At 44.5% G+C, this 24,970-nt stretch overlaps 1 protein-coding gene across 1 annotated transcript in view; it reads left to right on the forward strand.

The window, feature by feature from the left end:
- Nucleotides 1–509: 509 nt before the first annotated feature.
- The window catches only part of wasf2 (WASP family member 2), a 46,915-nt gene continuing 22,454 nt past the window's right edge, over nucleotides 510–24,970 (forward strand). The window contains exon 1 of the mRNA XM_069895113.1: nucleotides 510–619. The gene's annotated coding sequence lies outside the window, so the exon portion shown is untranslated. The remainder of the gene's footprint in view (nucleotides 620–24,970) is intronic.

Here is a 24,970-nt window from a genome sequence, read left to right on the forward strand (position 1 = left end):
CTAAATCACCTCCAGGTGCCCCTGCGTCCCCTTGTGGCTGCATATCAGCCCCAAGTGCCCCTCCGCTGACCTGTAGCCCCTCCCAGTGACCCCTCATCTCCCCAGTAACCCCTGAGAGCCCCAGCTCTTTCCCTCCCCCCCACCCCCAGTAGACTTTCCGCCCCCTCAGTGGTCCCTCGTTCCCCCCCAGGGGCCCCTCCGCCCCCTCAGTAACTCACCAGAGGACAGTGCCCGAAAGGCCCCATAGCGAACCCTCAATGTCTACAATATTAAAATGTTAATTCAGACAACAATCTCCTTTTTGCTTTGTTTAACCGTCCGTTTCATATTAATCTTTTATTAATGACCATTATAACAATTTTTCTGCCCCATGATGTTCAAGATTTGCTCCGAATTGCCGACAGTTTCTCCATGGGGCAACCATGACGTCATCCGGCAAGAGGCGGAAGTGGCAGCTGTTTAACTGACGGGTCTGGCAGCCAATAGGCTTGCAGAGACTGACGGAAGTCTGTGGGGTTGTGGAGGGTGGGCCTGGCTGTCCGGGCGTTGCTGGGTGATGGCGGACGGGTGGTAGGCTGCGGCCTCGGATCGAGCCCTGGTCTTTCCTCACGCCGTAGTGGTAAGAGAGGGCGGGCGAGGATTAACCGTGACCGCTCCCTGCACTTGCCCGTAGAGCCGTGGGTTTAGCCCGGCCGTCCCCGGTGCTGCCTTCGCCCCATTGCCGCCCTGTCATCCCGCCGGCGGCCTCCTCAACCCCTCGCACACGTCCCCTGCCCCCAGCCATCTTTCGCAGCCCTGTTCCCCCCTCCCCCACCACCAGGTTTCCCCCTCCCTCACCACCAGGTTCCCCCCCTACCACCAGGTTTCCCCCCCTACCAGCAGGTTCCCCCCCCACCAACAGGTTTCCCCCCCCACCAACAGGTTCCCCCCCCACCACCAGGTTCCCCCCCCCACCACCAGGTTCCCCCCCCACCACCAGGTTCCCCCCCCTACCACCAGGTTTCCCCCCCCCCACCACCAGGTTCCCCCCCCTACCACCAGGTCCCCCCCCCTACCACCAGGTTCCCCCCCCCACCACCAGGTTCCCCCCCCCCACCACCAGGTTCCCCCCCCCCACCACCAGGTTCCCCCCCCCCACCACCAGGTTCCCCCCCCCCACCACCAGGTTCCCCCCCACCACCAGGTTCCCCCCCACCACCAGGTTCCCCCCCCCCCCCACCACCAGGTTCCCCCCCCCCCCCCACCAGGTTCCCCCCCCCACCACCAGGTTCCCCCCCCACCACCAGGTTCCCCCCCCCCACCACCAGGTTCCCCCCCCCCACCACCAGGTTCCCCCCCCCCACCACCAGGTTCCCCCCCCCCACCACCAGGTTCCCCCCCCCACCACCAGGTCCCCCCCCCCCCACCACCAGGTCCCCCCCCCCCCACCACCAGGTTCCCCCCCCCCCCACCACCAGGTTCCCCCCCCCCCACCACCAGGTTCCCCCCCCCACCACCAGGTTCCCCCCCCTCACCACCAGGTTCCCCCCCCCCACCACCAGGTCCCCCCCCCCCACCACCAGGTCCCCCCCCCCCACCACCAGGTTCCCCCCCCCACCACCAGGTTCCCCCCCCCACCACCAGGTTCCCCCCCCCACCACCAGGTTCCCCCCCCCACCACCAGGTTCCCCCCCCCACCACCAGGAGGTTCGACCCCCCCCGCCAGGTGGTCCCCGCCACCCCCCCCCACTCAAAACTCCATCAGCAACCTCTCTCCACTTATCACCACCTGCCACCTCCTTCCCCTTCCTGACCCTATTCTTCCCCTCTCCTTCAACTGGCTACCTCAACTCTACCTTGTATCCCACTACCCTGTCTCCCACAACTCATTCCTGCTCCCCCACCCTACCCCTTTATTCTCCATATCTCCGAATCTCTGTCCTATTCCTCTTCATTCACCCATGCTCTCTCAATCCTCAATACACCCTTTCTTCTATCCCCTCACTCCCCTGCCTTTTCCATTTTTTTTCTGTCATTGACTCAACAATTCCAGCTGTACCTTTCCTTTTTTCCTCTTCCTTTGCATATTGCTCGATTTGCCTCTCAGTTGAGCACACTGAACTCGTAATGAGTGATCAAGCCATCCTTTTGTGTACTATTCCTTGGGAACCTATTTCCCTACAATTATAATTGGCTTTAAGCCCAACCTGGACACACACTCTTCTCCCTTTTGGGGAGAAGGTTCTAAAGAGTAAAAGAACACCAACATGTTCAAAAGATGATTTCATCCGGTTGCCGTCAGGCTTGTTCGTGAGTGTACCACTTGGTAGTGATATCAAGCTGTCCTTGGTATGAACTAATCAATCACTAACACCACACTATACAGTAGAAGGCCTAAAATCCAGACTATTCAGAGATTGGGTCTGTTCAGATTTTCCAGATTCTAGCACAGTACTTTTAAAATTCAAATTTAAGGATGAATAAAGAAGAGATGAACAGTACATTTTGATAGTTTACTCAGCTTTGTTCTATCAAAACAAGCAGATTTAAAGAAAAAACAAAGTGGCTGTGCATCTGTAGCCCCTATGCACACATTCAAATTCCTGTTGAATTTTAAAAGAAAGTCTGGATTTCTGGCATCCAAGTTTGTGCATTTTTGCTTTTCTACTTAGTATTGTTGGATACATCTTACAGTTGACATTCTGGACTGCATGTAAAAGTAAATCCTTGTCAACCTTCACACTAGATATAATGTGACAATAAGTTTGAACTGATATAAGTGGGTACAATTACAATATTTAAAAGATTTGGACAGATATGTGGAAGGGCTTAAAGGAGATTGACCAAATGCAAGCAAATGTTCACAATATTCGCGTGTTCAGCATGGACAAATTGGACTCTATGCTGTATGACTATCACCCCTAGTCCCAGGATGAAGTCTCCACATTCAGAAGCCTCACGACTTTGTAAAATCTTGGAAAGTATTCCGTTATAAATGGGTAGAAAATGGAACTTCAGGGTACAGGCCAATGGTCTGTCCTCCAAATAACATTTAAAGTAATTGGATTATTTGGAATTTGGTGCTGATGGACAGTATGAAGTGTAACAAAAGTTATTTGTGCAGCGGAAGCAGAAACCAGCCCCATCAGCTGTGGTTGCTATTTAAACTTTCCAATCTGAACCGTATTTGAGGAAGGGGAACTACTTTGTTCCGGACTGTGATGGATTACACCATTTTGGTGGTCTCAATTTGAGGAAAGCACGTCTTGCTGCTCTTAAAATTCAATCACAGATGATTCAAAGCAAACAAGTTTGATCTGAGTAAAACATGAAAATCTGTAGACATCATGGTTGAAGTAAAAACACAATGCTGGAGCAACTCAGCAGGTCAGTGTACTTTATGTCTCTCTTTCTTTGGCTTGGCTTCGTGGACGAAGATTTATGGAGGGGGTAAAAAGTCCACGTCAGCTGCAGGCTCGTTTGTGGCTGACAAGTCCGATGCGGGACAGGCAGACACGGTTGCAGCGGTTGCAGGGGAAAATTGGTTGGTTGGGGTTGGGTGTTGGGTTTTTCCTCCTTTGCCTTTTGTCAGTGAGGTAGGCTCTGCGGTCTTCTTCAAAGGAGGTTGCTGCCCGCCAAACTGTGAGGCGCCAAGATGCACGGTTGGAGGCGATATCAACCTACTGGCGGTGGTCAATGTGGCAGGCACCAAGAGATTTCTTTAGGCAGTCCTTGTACCTTTTCTTTGGTGCACCTCTGTCACGGTGGCCAGTGGAGAGCTCGCCATATAACACGATCTTGGGAAGGCGATGGTCCTCCATTCTGGAGACGTGACCCATCCAGCGCAGCTGGATCTTCAGCAGCGTGGACTCGATGCTGTCGACCTCTGCCATCTCGAGTACTTCGACGTTAGGGATGAAAGCGCTCCAATGGATGTTGAGGATGGAGCGGAGACAACGCTGGTGGAAGCGTTCTAGGAGCCGTAGGTGGTGCCGGTAGAGGACCCATGATTCGGAGCCGAACAGGAGTGTGGGTATGACAACGGCTCTGTATACGCTTATCTTTGTGAGGTTTTTCAGTTGGTTGTTTTTCCAGACTCTTTTGTGTAGTCTTCCAAAGGCGCTATTTGCCTTGGCGAGTCTGTTGTCTATCTCATTGTCGATCCTTGCATCTGATGAAATGGTGCAGCCGAGATAGGTAAACTGGTTGACCGTTTTGAGTTTTGTGTGCCCGATGGAGATGTGGGGGGGCTAGTAGTCATGGTGGGGAGCTGGCTGATGGAGGACCTCAGTTTTCTTCAGGCTGACTTCCAGGCCAAACATTTTGGCAGTTTCCGCAAAGCAGGACGTCAAGCGCTGAAGAGCTGGCTCTGAATGGGCAACTAAAGCGGCATCGTCTGCATCCCCGATCCAAACACTGGCACCTCCTGGACTACATCCTGGTGCGAGAAAGTGACAAACGAGATGTGCTCCACACCAGGGTCATGCCTAGTGCGGAATGCCACACTGACCACTGGCTGGTTCGCTGCAAGCTCAACCTTCACTTCAAGCCAAAGCCCAGGAACAATAAAGCCCCCAGAAAGAGGTTCAATGTTGGAAACCTGCAGTCAGACGAAGCGAGAGGAAACTTCCAGGCAAACCTCAAAGCAAAGCTCGACGATGCAACCCGCCTCACGGACCCGTCCCCTGAAACCCTCTGGGATCAGTTGAAGACTACCATACTGCAATCCACTGAAGAGGTACTGGGCTTCTCCTCCAGTAAAAACAAGGACTGGTTTGACGAAAACAGCCAGGAAATCCAGGAGCTGCTGGTACTTTATGTAGCAAAGGTAAAAATACATATAACTGATGTTTATTAAAGTGTGTAAAAATGTCAGCAGGCGTCCGTACAAAAGAGTGGGGAGTCGCAAATTCTGAATAAGAGTAAAGGGATGCATGGTCGCACTTTCCAAACAAAAGAGTAGGATTAGGGTTCCCCTCACTCTTTTATTCGGACACCTGCTGACATTTTTCCACATCTTGATAAAGGACTCAAACCTGAAACGTTGGTTATGTATTTTTTTTCTTTGCGAAATGTACGACACTGACCTGCTGAGTTTGTCCAGCATTGTGTTTTAACTTTGAACCGAGTGGTTTAAGCAAATGTTCTCTAGCTTTCAATATGTTGCCATAAATGTATGCAAATAATAGCTTTGTTTTAGATTAGAATAGCACATTTAAAAAATTTAAAATAAACAAATTGGAGTTGGTTATGCTACAAAGTTAGATCTGAGTTGTGTGAATTTACTATCTATTTACTGTTTTAATCTTTGAGTCATATTTGGGTGTGTACTCAACAGTCTCCAAAGCCCTTATTCATATGACTAACACATTGACAGAATGTATTTGAATAAGCTTTTTATGCATCAGTCATTAAATTTAGCCATTGTACATCTTGGACAAAGAGAATGCATGGAAATGGAGCAAATCGGCAAAGTTAATGGAAATGTACTGAAAATGAAATAATAGGAGGTTTGGTTCAGTGAACCAATTTTGTGCTGTGTTCTAGTCAAGTAAGATGAGCTTCAACAATGAGTCTATTTTGCTTCAGTGTTATTTAGAAACATTGGAAAATGTGTAATTTAGTTGTGGAAAGCCGGACTTCTCCAAGTTCTAATAATGAAAATGCCCTGGATTATATAAGGGAATCCTAGCTGGGCCTGCATTGTAGCTAACCATTTAGAATCACACATGCATGCAGGGGGTGTATGACAGCAGGCATCTTGCATGTGATAGAGGCTGATATGAGTACAAGTACTGAGAATAAAGTGCGGCTATTCCTCATAACCTATGCAGGGGAATCTGTGTCTCGTCTGATCTGCAGCAAATGAAGAATTACTTTGAGAAACAGATACATTTTAGTGATCTTGGAAATTTTTGAATGATTTTATTCTTTTTTTAATATTTGTTGATTGTTTGAATAACTTTGTTTCTAAACCTTTCATGTTACTGGTCTACTTCTTACCCCTAACTCAAGTTTAAGTTTGTCGTCATCAGATTATTAACATAACAACCAGACCATACAGCATTTCTCTGGACCCCACTACACGCACATGTGCACACAATGTGTGCCTGGCCAGTCTTCTAATATACAAGGAGGAAAAACCCTTTGGAAGCAAACTTTCACATAGCCTTGTGGTTATGACTACAATGCTAGAGGAACTCAGATGGCCTCGTGGTGTCCATAAGAGTAAAGATACATCTTTACCTTCTATGGATGCTGTGAGACTGGCTAAGTTCCTCCAGCATTTTTGGGTGTTTTTACTGCAATCACACTGTCTTGTGATCATTACTGTTTCCATAGTGCTATGGAGTTTGCTGTCCACATTTTGAGTATTTCTTGTATGAATGCTGATTGCATATCTGACTTTGGCACCACTGGTTTCATGGCAATTTTGTCTTCTGGGGTAGAGTAAGATTTCCTCTGGTACTAGTTCCAAAAATGAAACTCAGACTGATCAAGCACAGAATAATTTTTAAATCTTCGTTTCCTCTTTTGTTAATATTATTAGTACACATCGGTTCTTGGGAAAGGCCCAGTTTAATTAGCATTTTAATCACTCTCACGCCAATAGCAACTAAATATAAAAAAGTGACATTAAAGCAGGACATTGTGGGACAGTGGTGCAGCTTGTAAAGCTGCTCACTCACACCTTCAACAGTCGGACTTTCAATCCTGACCTTTTATGGTCTCTACAAGGAGTTTGCACGCTTTTCTTCTTCCCCCCCCCCCCAACTGTTTCCATTTCCTACCATATCCCAAAGACGTGTGGGTCAACCAGTTGAATGGTTGCTATAAATTGCCTGTCATAAGTAGGCAAACAGTAGAATCTGGAGAGGAGAATTTGATTTTAAAAATGCATTAATGTAGGATGAGTAGAAAATGGGTGCTTGATTGGCTGAAGGACCTGTTTCCAAGTCAAAGCTAAGTTTATTGTCATCTGATTGTATATCCAACCTGACAAGACAGTGTTCTATGGACCTCGGTGCAAAACATGCAGACATGCATCCAGACATAACACACATACAGCCAAGCAATATATATGCAGGACAAGTATTCCTATAGACAAATAAATATCGTTTCATGAATATGAGAGTCTCGGATGGTTAGTGAGAGCAGTTCCTTTAATCATTCAGCATCCTCACTGCCCGAGGAAAGAAGCTGTTGTCTGTCTCTGACCGCACCTCTATAGTGCTTTGGTTATGTGTTTTGGGGCAAACTGGTCGTGAAAACTATATTTTATTTTTACTGTTATGAGAGTTTTCTCTTTATTATTTAGAAGTGAGAGTGAGACTTAAGTTTTTAATATACTATACTTGTTTTATCTACTTATTTCTTCACATGAGATGGTGATTGTACTTTCTAATTTTATTGATCTTGAGGTATACAGTTGTATGATGTTTGACAACTACAATAAATGATCATTTTTTGATTCCTTTCCCTTAGTGGATTCTAGCTTGAACTTGTTCTTAATAATTACAGGCTTGAGTGCCTTTAAATCATCTTGAATGTCTTTAAACCATTGCTTTGAGTGGAAGTAATTTTCAGTTGATATGCAGAGATTTTCAGTGGCCATTAATGTGTGGAAAATTATTACCTATTTGTGGGCAATATAATAAGAAGAATTGTAAGCAGTGGAGGCAACCTCAGTAAATCTGTTTAAGATGAGGTTGGATAGGTATTTACATAGTAGGGGAATTAATGGATATGGGGAAAGGCAGGTAGGTGGAGATGAGCCAATCATCAAATCAGCATTGATCTCATTGAATGATGGAGAAGGCTCAATGGGCCAGATGGCCTACCCCTCCTGTTTCTTTTGTTCTTATAAAAATGTTACTGCAACGCAGTCTGTTTTTTTATAATATTTAAATTAAAAAAAATTCTACTATCGTACTATTGGGTAATTATTTTAATTATGCAAATTTAAATAAGTGATTATTCATATAATTGGGTAATTTGAAAAGGTATAAAGAGTTTTGTGCTTTTTGCACATATTTAGGCCAGCTTTGCAGTGTTAGGTGAAGCCATGCAATATCAATATTCAATAGTGAATCTGCAACCCCTGTTTTACTCATGTTCTCCAATTAGTCAAATATTTGAATGGATTTTCTTTCCTATGATCTGATTCAGGATTTTACCTGATCATTTGGGATTAATATAATTAGTGCAGCTAGTTGTCATTGCAAAACAGGCAAGTTGCAATAAAGACTATAAAGAGAATGACATTAAATTATGCTATAAAAGGGTAAATTATATTTAAATACTCATAATTACTGTAAATGGTGTATTCCTGTACACATTCTTACATTGCAGTACTTTAAAATTATTGATGTTTCAAAGTGCTGGCAATTAATTGGTTGAAACCAAGTTTGTTGTTGGTATAGAAAATATATACAGTATGGGTACATCTTGGCACATCCATACAGGGGAAAATTAAAACACAAAATGTTGGAGATATTCTGATTAGATTTTGGGAATTTTGTTAACCCTTTCACAGAAAAAAAATATTGCTTTGATCAGAAACATGTTACTTCTGCTATTTTTCTGTAAAATAAAGTAGAATCCAATATAAAATGCAATGTGTAAACAGTCTTGTAGCTAAAACCTCAGATTGTCCTTGGTTACACTATATAGCTCTTACAACATTGCTTTTTGGGTGAAACCTTGGACCATAATTTGTCATAAAATCTAACAAAGCCAGATAATCATCAAGGCTGAATTGTGCCTTCTGGCTTTTTTGCAGTGCTATTTTCTGGTATTTGAATGTGCTAAATATTCTATTTAAAATGTTGTCAGTGAGAATCTGCTGCATGAAACACAAGTAAGAGATGAATAAAAATAGAGGGGATGGAAGGAATAAAAGAATGCTGATACAAAATACTGCAAAAATCTGAAATAAAGCAACACTGGAAATTCTCACCAAATCAACCAGCATCTGTGGGGGGTGGAAAATACAGGTTCATCTGTCTATAGAACTGGCCACTGCAGATACAACCAGAAAGATGAATGATCTGAAATTGTGTAATTCATTGAGTTTGAAGTCTATAATGAGCAGAGTCAGAAAACTAGGTGCTGTTTCTCAAACTTGAAAGAGTGGAAGAAGCCAGAGTTGCAGAGGATGGGGATTAAATTGAGGGTCACCTTTGCACCCTGAGTAGTAAGTGGTCACCCAATCAGTGAAGGAGACCCTATTTGTGTCAGACAGTTGGTAAATCAGCTGCTTCATTGCATCAGATGCCTGCATTTAATCTTCGTCTCACATGTTACTTGTGTGGAGTTTGTTCATTCTCCCTGTGATTAGTGGAACTGTCAGATGTAATATGTGATCTTGATATTTTTTAAATAATTTTTTTTTATTTTTCACACTGAACTATATCAACCAAAATATATACAAACATTTCCTTCTTAAATATACACAGTGGCATTTTCTCCCCTTTTTTCTCCCGACCTTCCCTCTCCCCTTCCCATCCCCCTCCAAAACCAACATATACAATACAATAAAACTATTAAACAATGTCATCACACAATGAAAAATAAACAAGAAAAATGTGTCCTCTACTTTTACAAACTGGATCAAGTCATTTTGTTGTCTTATCATTTTAGGGTGATTTTGATATTTAAGGACAGATTTCCCTGCGTTGGAGACATTGAAGTGAAAGTACACTTGATTTATCCCTGGTTTGAAGTAGTCGTCCTTTGGAGAAAGATTGAGCAGGCTTTACTTTGAAGTATAGAGGAGTGAGAGATTGTTTTATTGAAATGTACAAGATTCTGAGAGAAGTGTTTTGCTGAGAGGAGGTTCCTGGGATTACAGGTCATAGTTTCCAAATGGTGGTCACCCCTTTAAGACGGAGAGGCATACAAATTTCTGCAAAGGGTTAAAAATGTTTGGAATTCTCTTGAGAGATGTGGAGGTAGAGGTAGGGATTGGCAAAGCTGTGAGATTGGAGGGGATATGGAAGAAATGTGGATCATGATTAGATCTGCCTCAATCCAATTGGCTTGCTCCTGAATGGAGGAGATGAAATAGTGAATGAGGAATGGAAGGAGACGGAATAGCGAATGAGGAATGGAAGGAGACGGAATAGCGAATGAGGAATGGAAGGAGACGGAATAGCGAATGAGGAATGGAAGGAGACGGAATAGCGAATGAGGAATGGAAGGAGACGGAATAGCGAATGAGGAATGGAAGGAGACGGAATAGCGAATGAGGAATGGAAGGGGACGGAATAGCGAATGAGGAATGGAAGGGGACGGAGTAGCGAATGAGGAATGGAAGGGGACGGAGTAGCGAATGAGGAATGGAAGGGGACGGAGTAGCGAATGAGGAATGGAAGGGGACGGAGTAGCGAATGAGGAATGGAAGGGGACGGAGTAGCGAATGAGGAATGGAAGGGGACGGAGTAGCGAATGAGGAATGGAAGGGGACGGAGTAGCGAATGAGGAATGGAAGGGGACGGAGTAGCGAATGAGGAATGGAAGGGGACGGAGTAGCGAATGAGGAATGGAAGGGGACGGAGTAGCGAATGAGGAATGGAAGGGGACGGAGTAGCGAATGAGGAATGGAAGGGGACGGAGTAGCGAATGAGGAATGGAAGGGGACGGAGTAGCGAATGAGGAATGGAAGGGGACGGAGTAGCGAATGAGGAATGGAAGGGGACGGAGTAGCGAATGAGGAATGGAAGGGGACGGAGTAGCGAATGAGGAATGGAAGGGGACGGAGTAGCGAATGAGGAATGGAAGGGGACGGAGTAGCGAATGAGGAATGGAAGGGGACGGAGTAGCGAATGAGGAATGGAAGGGGACGGAGTAGCGAATGAGGAATGGAAGGGGACGGAGTAGCGAATGAGGAATGGAAGGGGACGGAGTAGCGAATGAGGAATGGAAGGGGACGGAGTAGCGAATGAGGAATGGAAGGGGACGGAGTAGCGAATGAGGAATGGAAGGGGACGGAGTAGCGAATGAGGAATGGAAGGGGACGGAGTAGCGAATGAGGAATGGAAGGGGACGGAGTAGCGAATGAGGAATGGAGCATGATGATTATAAGATGGTGGGAATTGGGGAGCAATCTGCAGAATGTGGAGATGAGGGGGAGGGGGGGAAACCCAAACGTTATTCATTGTAAGGAGGTTGGGTGAGAGTTGTAGTGCTTTGCAATTGAGAGCCCTGTCAAGTCTGGAGAAGGAGGATTTGTGGATATGAAAAAGGAAAAGATGGGAACTGCTGGTGGCGTGTTTTCATTGGGTCACACATTAGAGCCAGAGAAACTCAAAGAATTACTAGATGCCCTTGCAAGGAAGTAAGGTGGGATAAAGTCTAGTCAGGATGTTAGTGGCTTTAAATAGCCATTTGTTACTAACCAATCCTTAAACTGAATAGGGAAAGAATGGATGAGAAGAGTTCAACTTGAATGAAACAGCAGCGTGGAAAGAGGAGAAACTTTTGAGTATTTGTAAGAGCAGAAAGCAACATATTTATAAATGTGCTACAAAGAGATGTGAGGTGAGGACTAAAAGAAGAATTGTGCCACATGTCTCAAAGGGACAGACGAAGCTTGGTTCTGCTCCATAGCTACACTATTTAATTTGGAGGAAATGAGTGGTTAATTTATTCATTGTGAGAATGAGTTCACCTTGATGAATGAGGACTGCTTGGCTGCCTGCAAGGAGCTGAATAGGGCACCCAATTTTTTTCCACTTCAAACTATTTGATTTTTACTCTTTTGTTACTTGTGTTAATTTGTTGGTAGCTCAGGTTCTTTAATTTTAATGCAACTTGTTTCTCTTGAGTGATGGATGTCAGAATCCAAGTTTGTAAGAGGTTTTGTGTACAGAGCTGCTGGAATGCTCTCTTTTTCTAGCAATTAAGAAATTTGCAAACGTCAATAGACAAGATGGTGGAAAACTGGAGCAGAACAGAATGCTGGAAGAGCTCAGCAGGTCAGGCAACATCTATGGAAGATTATAGAAAGTAAACATTTCGGGCTGAAGACTTCATTAGGAATTCCTAACCATCATCCCTTTAACAACCTCAATCAGTTAGCATGGAATTTTTAACTACTGTGTTAAATCCAGCAGAGGTTTCAAATCCTTAACTGATTTGGCTGTTGATTATGAATGCGAGAGATAGAGCCTTGGGCGTGGAACTCCCATACAATTAGGATAGATACAGTATGAATCCATGGAGGTACAACTCTGGCTGCTTGATGATGTTCCCAACCAAAAGACCACCATTAATCTTTCACAAATGGTTTTCAGAAAGTGGTCTAGTTAGTTTAAATAGAGATGTATCATAAATGGGATTGGAAGCACTCTAGATGGGTGGGGTGCGTAAAAGCTAACTGCACTAGCCTTACAGGAAGTAAACTTGCTGGTGGTTCAGATCAGTGAACTGTGCGGGGGAGGGGAAGTAATGCTCTCTCTTTCTTAATCATTTGTCAGCTGTGTGTTGGTTGGAAGGGATATGAAGACTGTGTAGCAGTAGCTACACTGCTCCTGCAATAACATACACACAACCAGATGGGTTGAACTTAGTGAGCAGGTTAGTTTATTGCAGACTGCTGGACTGCACTTATACTCCCAGCCCGGACCTGGCTGAGAACTGTGCTGGAGGCTGCGGACGTCACCCGGGAATCACATGGTCCCCCGCCACGTGGCTTACAAGAGGGGCAGGTTCATCTGCCTAGTGGTGAGCCCGCCACACAGCACCTCTCCCCCCCCCCCCCCAGAACTGGCGCCAATGTCCTTTTCGCCGGGTGACCTCGCTTCTTGGGCTAGGCTACGACTACTGGCTTGGTGTGATCGAGGTGTGCTGGCTTCAGCCTGTCCACGGTAAACATCTCCCGCCTGCCGCCAATGTCCAGCATGAATGTAAATCCGGAACGCTCTACAACCCTGTACAGCCCCTCATACAGTCGCTGCAAAGGTGCCGCGGTCGGCCCCCGCTGAATGAAAACTTACTCCGCGGAAAGCAGTTCACCGGGAACGTGAGATGAGTGGGTGCCATGCCTGGGCGGTGGTGGGGGTTCGAACAAGTCCAAGCATGCCCTGAGGTGAAGAAGTAGTTTGTGCGGCAACTGCTGGGGATTGTGAGGTGCGTTGGCGAACTCACCAGATAGTGCCAGCAGTGCACCATAGACCAGCTCAACTGATGACGCCTGCAGATCTTTCTTGGGAGTGGAGCGGATGCCCAGGAGCACCCAAGGCAATTTGTCCGCCCAGTCGGGACCGGTGAGGTGGCCCATGAGTGCCGACTTAAGGTGGCGGAGCAGACGTTCAACCAGTTCATTGGCCTGCGGGTGGTAGGCCGTGGTGTGGTGTAGCTGGATCCCCAACCTGTTGGCGAGCTGTGCCCAGAACGCAGATGTGAACTGGGCGCCTGATCGCTGGTGAGGTGACCGGCGACGCCGACACTGGCAACTCAGCCAGGCAACAGTGCTCAGGAGCAGGAGTCGGAGAAGGCGTCTGGCATCGGGATTGCCTTGGGCCAACGAGTGGTGTGGTCCACCATCGTAAACAGGTAACGGTTGCCCCAGGAAACGGGTAAGGGCCCGACGATGTCCACGTGAATGTGGCTGAATCGTTCCCAGATGTGCTTAAACTCCTGTACAGGCACCCTGGTGTGCCTGTGCACCTTGGACATCTGGAAATGGGTGCATGTTCTGGCCCAGCCCATGATCTGCTTCCGCAGCCCATGCCATACAAACAGTTCTGCCACCCTCCGGACCATGGACCTGATGGACGGATGTGAAAGGTTGTGGATGTGATGGAAGACCTGCCTGCGCCACTGCTGGGGAAACCACTGGTTGCAGGGTGCCCTGGAGATATCGCACAGGATGGTGTCTTCACTGCTCGGAGTCGGGAGGTCTCGGAACCGCAGGCCCATGATGGCGGTCTTGAAGGCTCTCGTCTCCTCATCAGACTTCTGATCCTGGGTGAGCTGGTCGAAGTAGAGGCTGGGCGTCTGCGCGCAGATGACCGGTCACGAGAGTGCATCGGCAACCACATTGTCCTTCCCAAGCATGTGCCGAATGTCGGTGGTAAATTCCGACACGAAGGAGAGGTGATGCTTCTGGCGGGCCGACCAGGGATCCTTTGCCATTGCAAGCGCCTGGGTGAGGGATTTGTGGTCGGTGAAGATGGTAAAAGTGCTCCCCTCCAAAAAATAGTGGAAATGACACACCGCCAGGTACATGCCCTGTAACTCGTGGTCAAAGGCACTATACTTGCGTTCTGGCGGGCAGAGCAGGCAGTTGAAGAATGCCAGTGGCTTCCAATGTCCATTCACCTGCTGCTGCAGATGGCACCAATGGTTGTGGCAGAGGCGTTGACAGAGTGCCACATACAGGTCGGTGTCTGGGTGGGCGAGCATTGTGGCCTTCGTGAGGGCATCCTTGGTGGCCTCTATTGCGGTGCAGGCTTCTGGGTTCCAAGCGAGCGTTTTGTGCTTTGTTGCGATGAGGGTGAATAGCGGCTGCATGATGCGTGCAGCTCCCGGGTTGAAGCAGTTGTAAAAGTTGACCATACCTGTGAACGCCTGCAGCCCCTTGAGGCTGATAGCGGCGACCTTCGCAGCGGCGGATGTGGCTCCTTCGGCCGAGATGGTATTGCCCAGGAACTGCATGGACTCCTTCCTGAACTGGCACTTGGCCAGGTTGATGGTAAGGCCGAGAAATGGGCGCGAAGGTGGGCCTTGTTGCGCCCAGTCCTTGCTGGCAACGAGTATGTCATCCAAATAAATAAAGACGAAATCCAAGTCCCTGCCCATAGAGTCCATGAGGCGCTGGAAGGTCTGAGCGGTGTTCTTGAGCCCGAATGGCATGCGCAGGAATTTGAACAAGCCAAAGTGGGTGATGATGACCATCTTGGGTATGTCCTCAGGGTGCACTGGGATCTGGTGATATCCACGCACCAGGTCAACCTTGGAGGAAACCCTCGCACCGTGCAGGTTGGCCGTAAAGTCTTGGATGTGAGGGATGGGGTAACAGTCAGGAACTGTTGCCTCATTGAGGTGTCAATAGTCTCCGCAGGGGCGCCAGCCGCCGGAGGCTTTCGGGACTAGGTGGAGCGGCGAGGCCCACGGGCTGTTGGACCGCCAAATGATCCCCAATTCCAATAGGTGCAAAAAGTCCTCCTTCGCCACCTGGAGCTTGTCAGGTGGGAGCTGGCGTGCCTTGGTGTGAACCGGCTGGCCCTGGCTGGGGATGTGGTGGAGCACCCGGTGGCGTGGCAAGGCAGTGGAGAACTGTGGCTTGAGGAGTGTCGGGAACTTGTCCAGGATTCGCTGGAATTCGTCTCTGGGAGTGCTGATCGTGGCCATCTGCAGTTGCTCCGAGAAGGAGGCGTCGAGGCGAACGGCCTGGAAGGTATGGGTGTCCACCAGGTGCCTACCTCGAATGTCCACCAGAAGCCCGTGTGCGAGGAGGAAGTCTGCAGCCAGGATGGCGGTCGGGAGGGACGAGACAGTGAACCTCCACGCAAAATTTAATTGGCCGATCTGGAAGTGGACTGTCTTGTCTCCATACGTCCGGATTTCTGTTGTGTTGGCCGCATGGAGGGGAGGACCACGAGGTCAGTTCCTGCCGTGCCCAGGATGACGCTGATCTGGGCTCCATTGTCAACGAGGAACTGTCGGCAGCTGACTGAGTCCTGCAGGTAGAGGAGGATGTGTTATTTGCCAGCTGCCACAGCCCTTAACAGTGACCGGCCTGGTTATTTCCCTGGAATGAGCAGGGCTGATGGCACTTCTGAGCTTTGGCTCCCCAGCACTGGAGGTAGAAGCAGAGGCCTGGAGTGGATGCTGTGGCTCTTGGGGGCTCCTGCAGGTGCCGGATGCTCTACCGCAGTGCTATGGGCAGGCTTGGCGTGGTCATGCCCGTGCCTCGTGACCTGCTGGACTGCTGAGCCCTCTGGGAATCGTGCAAGCCATAGCCCTTGGGCCTTCTGGGTGACCTTCCTCGAGTCGGTGAAGCTCTCCTGGACCAGCAGCGGCCGGATATCCCTGGGCATATGGTCGAGGAAAATGTGCTCAAAGAGTGGGGAATTGGTGTGATCACCCATGAGCATGAGCATCTCGTCCATCAGGGTCATGTCCCCCAGGGCGTCGAGGTGCACCATCTGAGCAGCACGCTGGTGCCTGGATAGTCCGAGGGATCCGGTAATCACGCGCTTGATGGTCTTGTATTTGTCTTCGATAGGTGGGTGCTGAACGAGGTGCAGCACGAGTCTGGTGGTGGCCTGGTGCAGGGCAGCGACCACATGGAAGAATTTGGTCATGTCGGACGAAATCTGGCGGAGGTGAAACTGAGCCTCTGCATGGCCAAACCAGGTCTCCGGCTCCTGAACCCAGAATTCAGGCAGTTTAACGGGTATAGCGCTGATCCCAGGCTCGCTCACGATGGGTTCAAAGATGTTTGAACCAGCCGGGGCCACCAATTGTAGTGGCAGCTACACTGCTCCTGCAATAACACACGCAACCAGATGGGTTGAGCTCAGTGAGAAGACTAGTTTATTGCAGGCTGCTGGGCTGTACTTATACTCTCAGTGCGGATCTGACTGAGAACCGCGCTGGAGGGCGCTGACGTCATCCGGGCGTCACGTGGTCCCTCAGCCCGGGCTTCTGAGCTCTGTGCTGGGAGGAAGGGAATACCCTCGACGGCGCCACTTTGGCCAGCTGCCCCGCCGTGTGGCTTACAAGCAGGGCTGGTTTGCCTGCCTGGTGTTGAGCCACCACAACTGCTTCATTCCCAGAGGTTTATGTCAAATGTAATCTATGAGCAAAGTTTTGAAACCTCAATGTTTTAGACATTCTAAAGTTGGGAATCGATTTTACCAATTCCCATGGGGAATTTCAAAATAACTTTGATGCTTTTAGTTTCATATCTTTGGTTTTTTTGTACATTTTTGGGCTTGAGAGGTACATCCCAAACCTGGGAAGTGGCTACTGTGAAGGGAACTTGGTCTTGCATGCAGCATCTTGGAAGTAGAAACCACTGAGGTATTTCTGACTTGGTTGAAATATTGTAAACTTGATTCTATTTGTTTATTTGGCTTTAATCTAAAGTTGATGCTTTACTGTTTAATTGTTTTTTTTGTTTTCATAGGGATTTGATTTTTGCACAATGGAAGGCATAAATTATTTTTCTTGATTTGCTCTATGTCACACAACGACAAATTGATTTTTTGTTGACCTTTCTTGACATAAAATTAATTTTGATCATGGTATTGGTTATCAATCCAGAGGCCTTCTTTAACCTAGTACCATGGATGAAGTTTCTGGGTCTTTTTTTTATTCTGGACTCTGTGTCATTGGGCAAGTGGCATTTATTTTCTGTTCCTGTTGCTCTAAGGAGATGTTGGTTAAAATGTTGATGCAGCCCAATAACAATAACGTAGCTGACAATTAATCCAGCCTGTGTAAGGATAGAAAGTTTCCTTTAGTAAATGTCATTAGTGACCATTTGGCTTTGGTCATTTGTCATTGTCCGTTAATGTAATAATTTTGGCACACTCCTGTATCAGGATTCCTGAGGAATTAAACTGCTTAAGGTAACTCCTTGAGTATGATCCCCAAGACTAGTAGACAAGTTTGGAGATGCTGTAATCTGGGGAAAAAAGCTAACTGCTAGAGAAACTCTGAATCGATAGAGGCAAAAGGATAGTCAACATTTCTGGTCAAGACCCATGCAGGATTTCAACGTGAAGCATCAATCAGTTCCACCAGCAGTTTTTTTTCCCCCAGTGAGTAAATATTGAAACTGAAGTACTTGAAACTATCTTTCAAATGCAATTATTGTCTTTGGGATGTGTGTCTGTCACTGAGATGAAAGTACGATTTTCATTGCATTATTGTGTAGATGACAATAAATTTCATTCAGTCATTGTAATCATGAAGATTTATCGTTGGCATCTTGTTCTTCTGAGATAAATGCTGGGTTAATATTGACCTACACTGGTTTGAGAGTCACTGATAGTAACGTCATTGGTTATGTTCTGATTAAACCAAAGTGTGGTCAGTTGTGACTATATGTTAAAATATTTTCTCTGAATGTAATTTTTGGTGCAGAGATTATGCATTGAAAAGAGTCTTCAAGGATTTCATGTCATTTGTGTCTTTCTCCATGGATATAAAGCAAATTGTCTTGAGTTTGAGGTTGCTTTTGATCAGTTAGTCTTCCCTCCATTACTATAAAATCCACCCTATTTGCATTGAATAGATTTGATAAAGCGTTCTGATCTGAAATGGCTGACCATTTCTACCCATGGACGCTGTCTAACCTGCTGAGTTCCTCCACAAATTCTCTGACCACTTGATTCCAGCAGCTGCAGCTTTTATCATTCTCTAGCGATGGACAAGGAACTGTACACACTTCTGTCTTTCACATCAACTTTCATTATTTATCTTGTCCTGCCTTTGATCCATCATAGATCCTTCTGGACTTTCTTCTGCCGTTAAATTCATTATCTCTGACTTTCTAAAAACCTTGTGAATAAAAATCATTGATGTGATGTGTATGCTGCTTATCTCTCTCTGTTTGTGGGCTGACCAGAGCATTTTTGGCTCTTTTTAGTGTCAGATGATGCATACTTTCATCTGTAATTCTTAAAATTGAATTGCAAATTTGTTTCAGACGACAGGGCTATTTTGCTAGCTGTAGATTCTCATTTGGAGAAGGATACAGGTATTTTCTTGCAATTAGATAAACTTAAAATTTTTTAATTTAGACATACAGCATGGTAACAGACCCTTTTTGCCCATGAGCCCATGCCACCCAATTCCCCCGAATGTTTTGAAGGAATATTTTGAGAAAACTGGAGCCCCAGGAAAAATCCATGCAGGCACGGGGAGAAGGTACAAAGTCGTTACAGACCGCGCAGGATTTGAACCATGGTCCCAGTTGCTGGCACTGTTTCAGTGTTGTGCAACCATTCTACTAACCTATTTTATTTGCATACTTACTGCACATGTAGATTTTTGGATACCTGTATATCTAAAACTTTGGACTTCCAACTCAAGATAAATGATGAAAGTCTCAATAATTTATAATATATGCTGATGTCATGCCTTGCTCCCATCCATTAGGGAATTAAAGTTGTACAGGAAAGCCCCTGGTATTAGGCACCTATGAGGATTGGTAGATGCTGGATAAGTTAATGTTTTGGTTGCTTGAGACTGTGTTATGTGAACTAACAACAAGGCACGACAATTTTAAACTTATTTTTACATTTATTTTTCTCTTTTTTTGCCCATTGCTTGAATTCTGGATAATGGGTTTTACTGTACTTAGACCAAATTATGTGCAATTAAATCAAAGAAATCCTAGCCATAGAGGAGAGGGCAGCTTTTGGAGGCTCTAACTTTGTTACTTCCTTCCATAGTGCTGAGTTCATTAACAGTGCCAAGCCTTTCCTAAGTGTGTACTTATTTATGTTCTTGTACAAAGTAATCTTTTGTAAGAGGGCCCACCTCACTGACAAAAGGCAAAGGAGGAAAAACCCAACACCCAACCCCAACCAACCAATTTTCCCTTGCAACCGCTGCAATCGTGTCTGCCTGTCCCGCATCGGACTGGTCAGCCACAAACGAGCCTGCAGCTGACGTGGACTTTTTACCCCCTCCATAAATCTTCGTCCGCGAAGCCAAGCCAAAGAATGCCCACACTCTTGTCTCTCTAAATATAACACCAACTTTAAATATCCTTTGTAGCTAAGTGCTTGACATTTGTTGCTTTGATATCAACTACAGTAAAATCTTCGTTATCTGTAATTCAAGCAAATGGCAAAAAAAATTTGGGAAAATAAATGGGTAAAAAAAAATACAAATGTTTAAAATGGGTGCCCCCTCGTGGTCATTTCACCAATCAAGCAACCAGAAAATTCACCTATCTGGCATCTACCAATCCCTATAGGTTCTGGATACTGGGGGATTCACTGTACTTAGGTATTCAATGTGAGAAATGTATCATTTAAAAAAAGATGATACATTCATTAATTTCAAGCCAGTATGTGGAACAAATTACACAGGGCTTAATAATTGCTTTGTTTTTCTTTCAGAAATGTGAACCATTTTTATAGAATGACCTCAAACCCTTTTAGTTTTTGTTTGATGTCTGGCAGAGTTAGTATTGTATGGGAACACCAAATTGCCCTATTTCCGGACATTTTAAATCCCTTTTGTATGCCCCTATTAGAGTGTGTACAGGATGGCTTTTTGAACTCGGCAATCAACTAGGAAACAGTTGTGCAGTGGAGAAAGGATTAGTTAATAATCTTGTTATGCAGTGTCCACGAAAAGTGACTGCAACATGATAAAATTCTTTATTAGGTAGAAATTGAAGTAGTTCAATCTAAAACAAGTGGTCTCAAAACAGAGTGAAGCAAGGAGGAGTGGAATGATTATGGCAGATTGAGAGTCTTCAATAAAAGACACATCAAGTGGATATGTTGTGGCTAACATTTAAGAAAGAAATGCAGCAATTGTGATATTTCGTTGCCTGCACATAATTGTGTTTATTTTTGTTGGCACCACTATTCTAGGGCCCCTACCAAGAAATTGAGTGTCGGTGGATCCTGCCACCCCACCTCCTGCACTCTGTAACCTCTGTAGCCATGTGGATGCACATCCATTATGGTGAGGGCTTGATAAAACATTGGAAAGTTGTGATCCTGGGTCTAAAGGGTTATTGTGAAGATTTTGGTGGTAAACATGCTGCTTTGTTGTGTGCTAATAATGGGATTGTAGGACATGCCCACCGGAGATGAAAGAAATGCCTAGACAGGAATAACTGTTCATTAAGCTTATGTTGGTCCTCCATATTAGCTTAAATAAAAGATACAGATTGACCGGTTCTAGTAGGATGGAGGTTTAAAGTGGCTGGCAACAGGAAGCTCAGGATCGCTCCTATTGACTGAATGTAGGGACTACAAAAAGTGATTGCCTGACTTGCTGAGTATTACTACCACTTTCTATTTTTGCTTTAAATTTCCAGTATGAGCAGTCAATAAAATAGTTTGCTAGTTGTTTTCTGGAAGAACTTTCATTTTTGAAGCTGTGGGGGAAAAAAAATGAATATTTATTGCATTCCCTGGAAACTGAATCGAAAATATTTGCCTCTACGTTGTTTTGTAGTTTAAACTTTAAGACCCAAGTTTAGTGGTCCACATGGATTCTTGTATCAAGAGAATCAGCTCGAGAAAAGTGTTAGTGATACGACAACCACGAATGATTATCGACCTAAAAACTCCATTGATGCTGACTGACCTCAAATTTTTCCACTATTTTAAATTTTGATTTCTGATATCTACAGTATTTTTTTTTCCATTTCAAACAGAATTTCAAAATATAACAACTGCAGTACACTCCAGTTATCTGAAATGGTCAGGACCAGATCTATTTCAGATGACTGAATTTTTTGGCTAATTGGTTGGTAATTTTTTTTTAAAAATCAGCCCAGTTGCAACAGCAAATCACTGGTATCAATTCTTAAACAACAACAAATAACATAGTGTTAAATTCTCACCAACAAAATGCTGCCTGCTGCCAATCACTAAGACCTCCCATCTGCCACCACCAATCTCCCCACTGAGGTCCCCGCTCCTGCCCAGGAGCCCGAGCAGGGGTGCAGCTTTGGGGGGGGGGGGGGAGAGAAACAGAGGGTGCAACTGCTCCCCCACCTTTTCAGCCCCGAGACCCTGGTCCTCCCCATCATATATTTTTGAACTGTGCTGAGACCCCGCAGATGCCGAGGTCTCAGTGTTTCTGGAGCTTCCTACGCCTGGCTCTGAACCCTCCCCTCAGCCTACACTGGAGCTCCTGACGCCCATCTGTTGTCTGTCAGTTGCTCGTTCACACTCCCACCACTCAAAGTTCCCCCTAACTTTTTCCCCTTTCACCCTTAACCCATGTCCTCTGGTTTGTATCTCACTACCCTCAGTTGAAAAAGCTTACCTACATTTACTCTGTGTAGACCCCTCATTATTTTGTATACATCTGTAAAATCTCCCCTTATTCTTCCACACTCTAGAGCATAAAATCCTAACCTGTTTAACTTTTGCCCAGACTTCAGGAACTGAGTTACAATTAATGTCCTAGTAAATTTTCTCTGTGCTTTTCAATCTTACTGATATATATCCTATCATTTGCCTGCATGCATCAACCCATCTCAACTCAAAGATCTTGTAGGTCTTACAATACTTACACACAAGAGCTAGCATACAACATTAAACTGAGTGCTTAGGAGTACATTGGTGCATGTAAAATTTATGAACATTTCTATAGTATAGGTGATCAAAACTGTACACACTACTCCAAATTTGGCCTCACCAATGTCTGTACAACCTTTCCATAGCATCCCAACTCCTATACTCATTACTTTGATTTATGATGGCCAATATGCCAAAAGCTGCCTTTACAACCCTATCCACCTGTGACGCCACTTCAGGGATTCCCAGATCCCTCTGTTCTATCGCACTTCTCAGTACCCTATCATTTACCATGTATGACCTTTCTTGATTTGTCCTTCCAAAATCTTTGGTCAAAATATTTTTAATAATCTGCTTTTAATTAATATTTTCTCTTATAAATGTCCAAAAGTAATGAAATTCTGTAACAACATGCAATATCAAGTATTACTTTTGTAATGGTATGCTGGTGGAATGTTGTATTAATTATGGCTTATATTTCTCCTGTAAATTCTAAATATTTAAATTTTTTTAAATGGTGAACAGTTTAGTGTTAATAGTGAATGGCAGAGATGGGTTGATGCATGCAGGCAAATGATAGGATATCTCATCTGACAAAAAATGAGCTGGTGAATTGTTGCATGTATATATTGGTACTAATGCCATTTATGGATTTGTTTATCTCAGACCTACTGACTGCAATTTTGTTGCAGCTGTTTCCACACAAGGATTCAGGAGGAACCACGTTGCTTCCGATAGGAAATCTCTATTCTTTGAGCTGAATTTAAAAAAAAAATGGCAATATGGGTTTAGTTTAACATTTAAGATCCTTAATATTTTAGACATTTTGCTGAAATGGCTGGGTCACTTTCACTATCTGTTTATACTATAGAAATATTCATAAATTTTACATGCACCAATGTACTCCTAAGCACTCAGTTTAATGTTGTATGCTAGCTCTTGTGTGTAAGTATTGTAAGACCTACAAGATCTTTGAGTTGCTTGTTAGGTTTTCTTTCATTTTGTTTTGGAATTGCAGTTTTCTCAAGTAATCTGACCTGTTCAAAGAATATTCATCTTGAAATGAGATCTCTTTTGAGATGCCTCCCTTTAGGAAGTCTTGTGTAAATGCTGTAACATTTAATCTATATCTGATCAATTTTTAAAAAAAATTGCAATAATCTGGAATAATCTCAGCTATTGATTGAGCAACTCCTTTGCAGTCATTTGCACTTTATTTAGAGGGCAGGTGTTGTGTGTCAGACTTGATTCCTTTTAATGACTTCCATGTTTATTCATTTGTACGGAGTGTATAATAATGGATTGATAAACTCCAATGTTCTAATGAAATCCTTAGATACAGTAGTAAAATCATAAAACTTAATGCTTTTTAATTAATTTTTTTTTAGACTCTAAAGTGTCCTTAATCCTTAATTGTATAATTTCTAATGCATGGGAAGGTGGTTCATGTTTAATTTAAAGCAAAGACACTGCTGGATGAGCAACCTCAGTAGGAGAAAAAGAATGGTCAGTGTTTCAAGCCAGAACTTTTCAAGACTTGAATTTAACTAGGCTTAATTTAACCCCTGGATCAGCAAATTGTAAAAGTTTTAAATAGAAAAAAATTGAACTGTGTGTAAAGGTCAGAATTTTAGGCATCTAGTGGGCAGACATATTCTATGTCGATTTGTGATGCAGTATAGAAGGGAGCGACACCTCCAGAACTCTAATCGAAGTACTTGAAATTCTTGTGGTGGACTTGAGTCATTCATTTTGACAGTAGTACTGCATTCTGATATTGCAAAGGTTGGACATCAGCATGAAGTAAGCCATCCTCACACCCTGTCTTTGGTAAGCCTCTGCTAAATTTAGTAGCCAGGCATTATAATTCTCAGCACTTAAAAAAAAGATCAGCTGTAGATTCACAAATGTTGACATTTTAGGGCAATAAATGAAAAGACAAATTTGTTTAAGAATTTGCTTCAGATAGGAAATTCGGTATTAGTGGAAATTCTTTATTTGTGTATTATCAATTAAGATCTTTTGTAAAACAGATATGTGGTCGACATATGATTCTATTGCCTGATTCTAATTTTGAGGAATATGTACTTTCAATACCACAAAAGGGATATATATCTGATTTGTATTGTATTTTACAAGAAATTGATAGTTAAAAAGATTGGGATAAGGATAAGTTGAAATGGGAAAAAGATTTAGGTTTTATAATAGCTGAAGAAGCTTGGATGGAAATTTGTCAGAATAGTATTAGGAAATTGGTTAATGCTAGATTAGCGATGATTAATTACAATTTTATACATCAGTTATATTTAACACCGGAGAAACTAAAAAAAAGTTTGGTCTTAGTAAGTCGGATTGCTGTTTTCGTTGTGACCAGACGGCTAATACTTTTTTGCATACTGTTTGGTTTTGTGATCGGTTGCAACAGTTTTGGAAGGGTATTCAATCTATATTTAATAGTTTATATAATATTTGTCTTGTATTAGATCCTGGTATATTTTTATTAGGGAATATGCAATCATTAATTGATTTGGGCCTACAAGATTATCAGATTTCTTTTATCTATTTAGCTTTAGCTGTGGCCAAGAAATGTATAGCTCTTACTTGGAAAGATAGAAATATATTAACTTTAGATAGGTGGTATTTGGAGATGAAGTTCTGTTTGACTATGGAAAGGATATCTTTTTCAATTCGGGATAGGATGTCTTTTTATAGGTTGAAGTGGACTCCGTTTGTTAAATATATGCATTTAAGTT

This window comes from Narcine bancroftii, chromosome 8 (assembly GCF_036971445.1).
Source record: "Narcine bancroftii isolate sNarBan1 chromosome 8, sNarBan1.hap1, whole genome shotgun sequence".
Classification (NCBI taxonomy): domain Eukaryota; kingdom Metazoa; phylum Chordata; class Chondrichthyes; order Torpediniformes; family Narcinidae; genus Narcine; species Narcine bancroftii.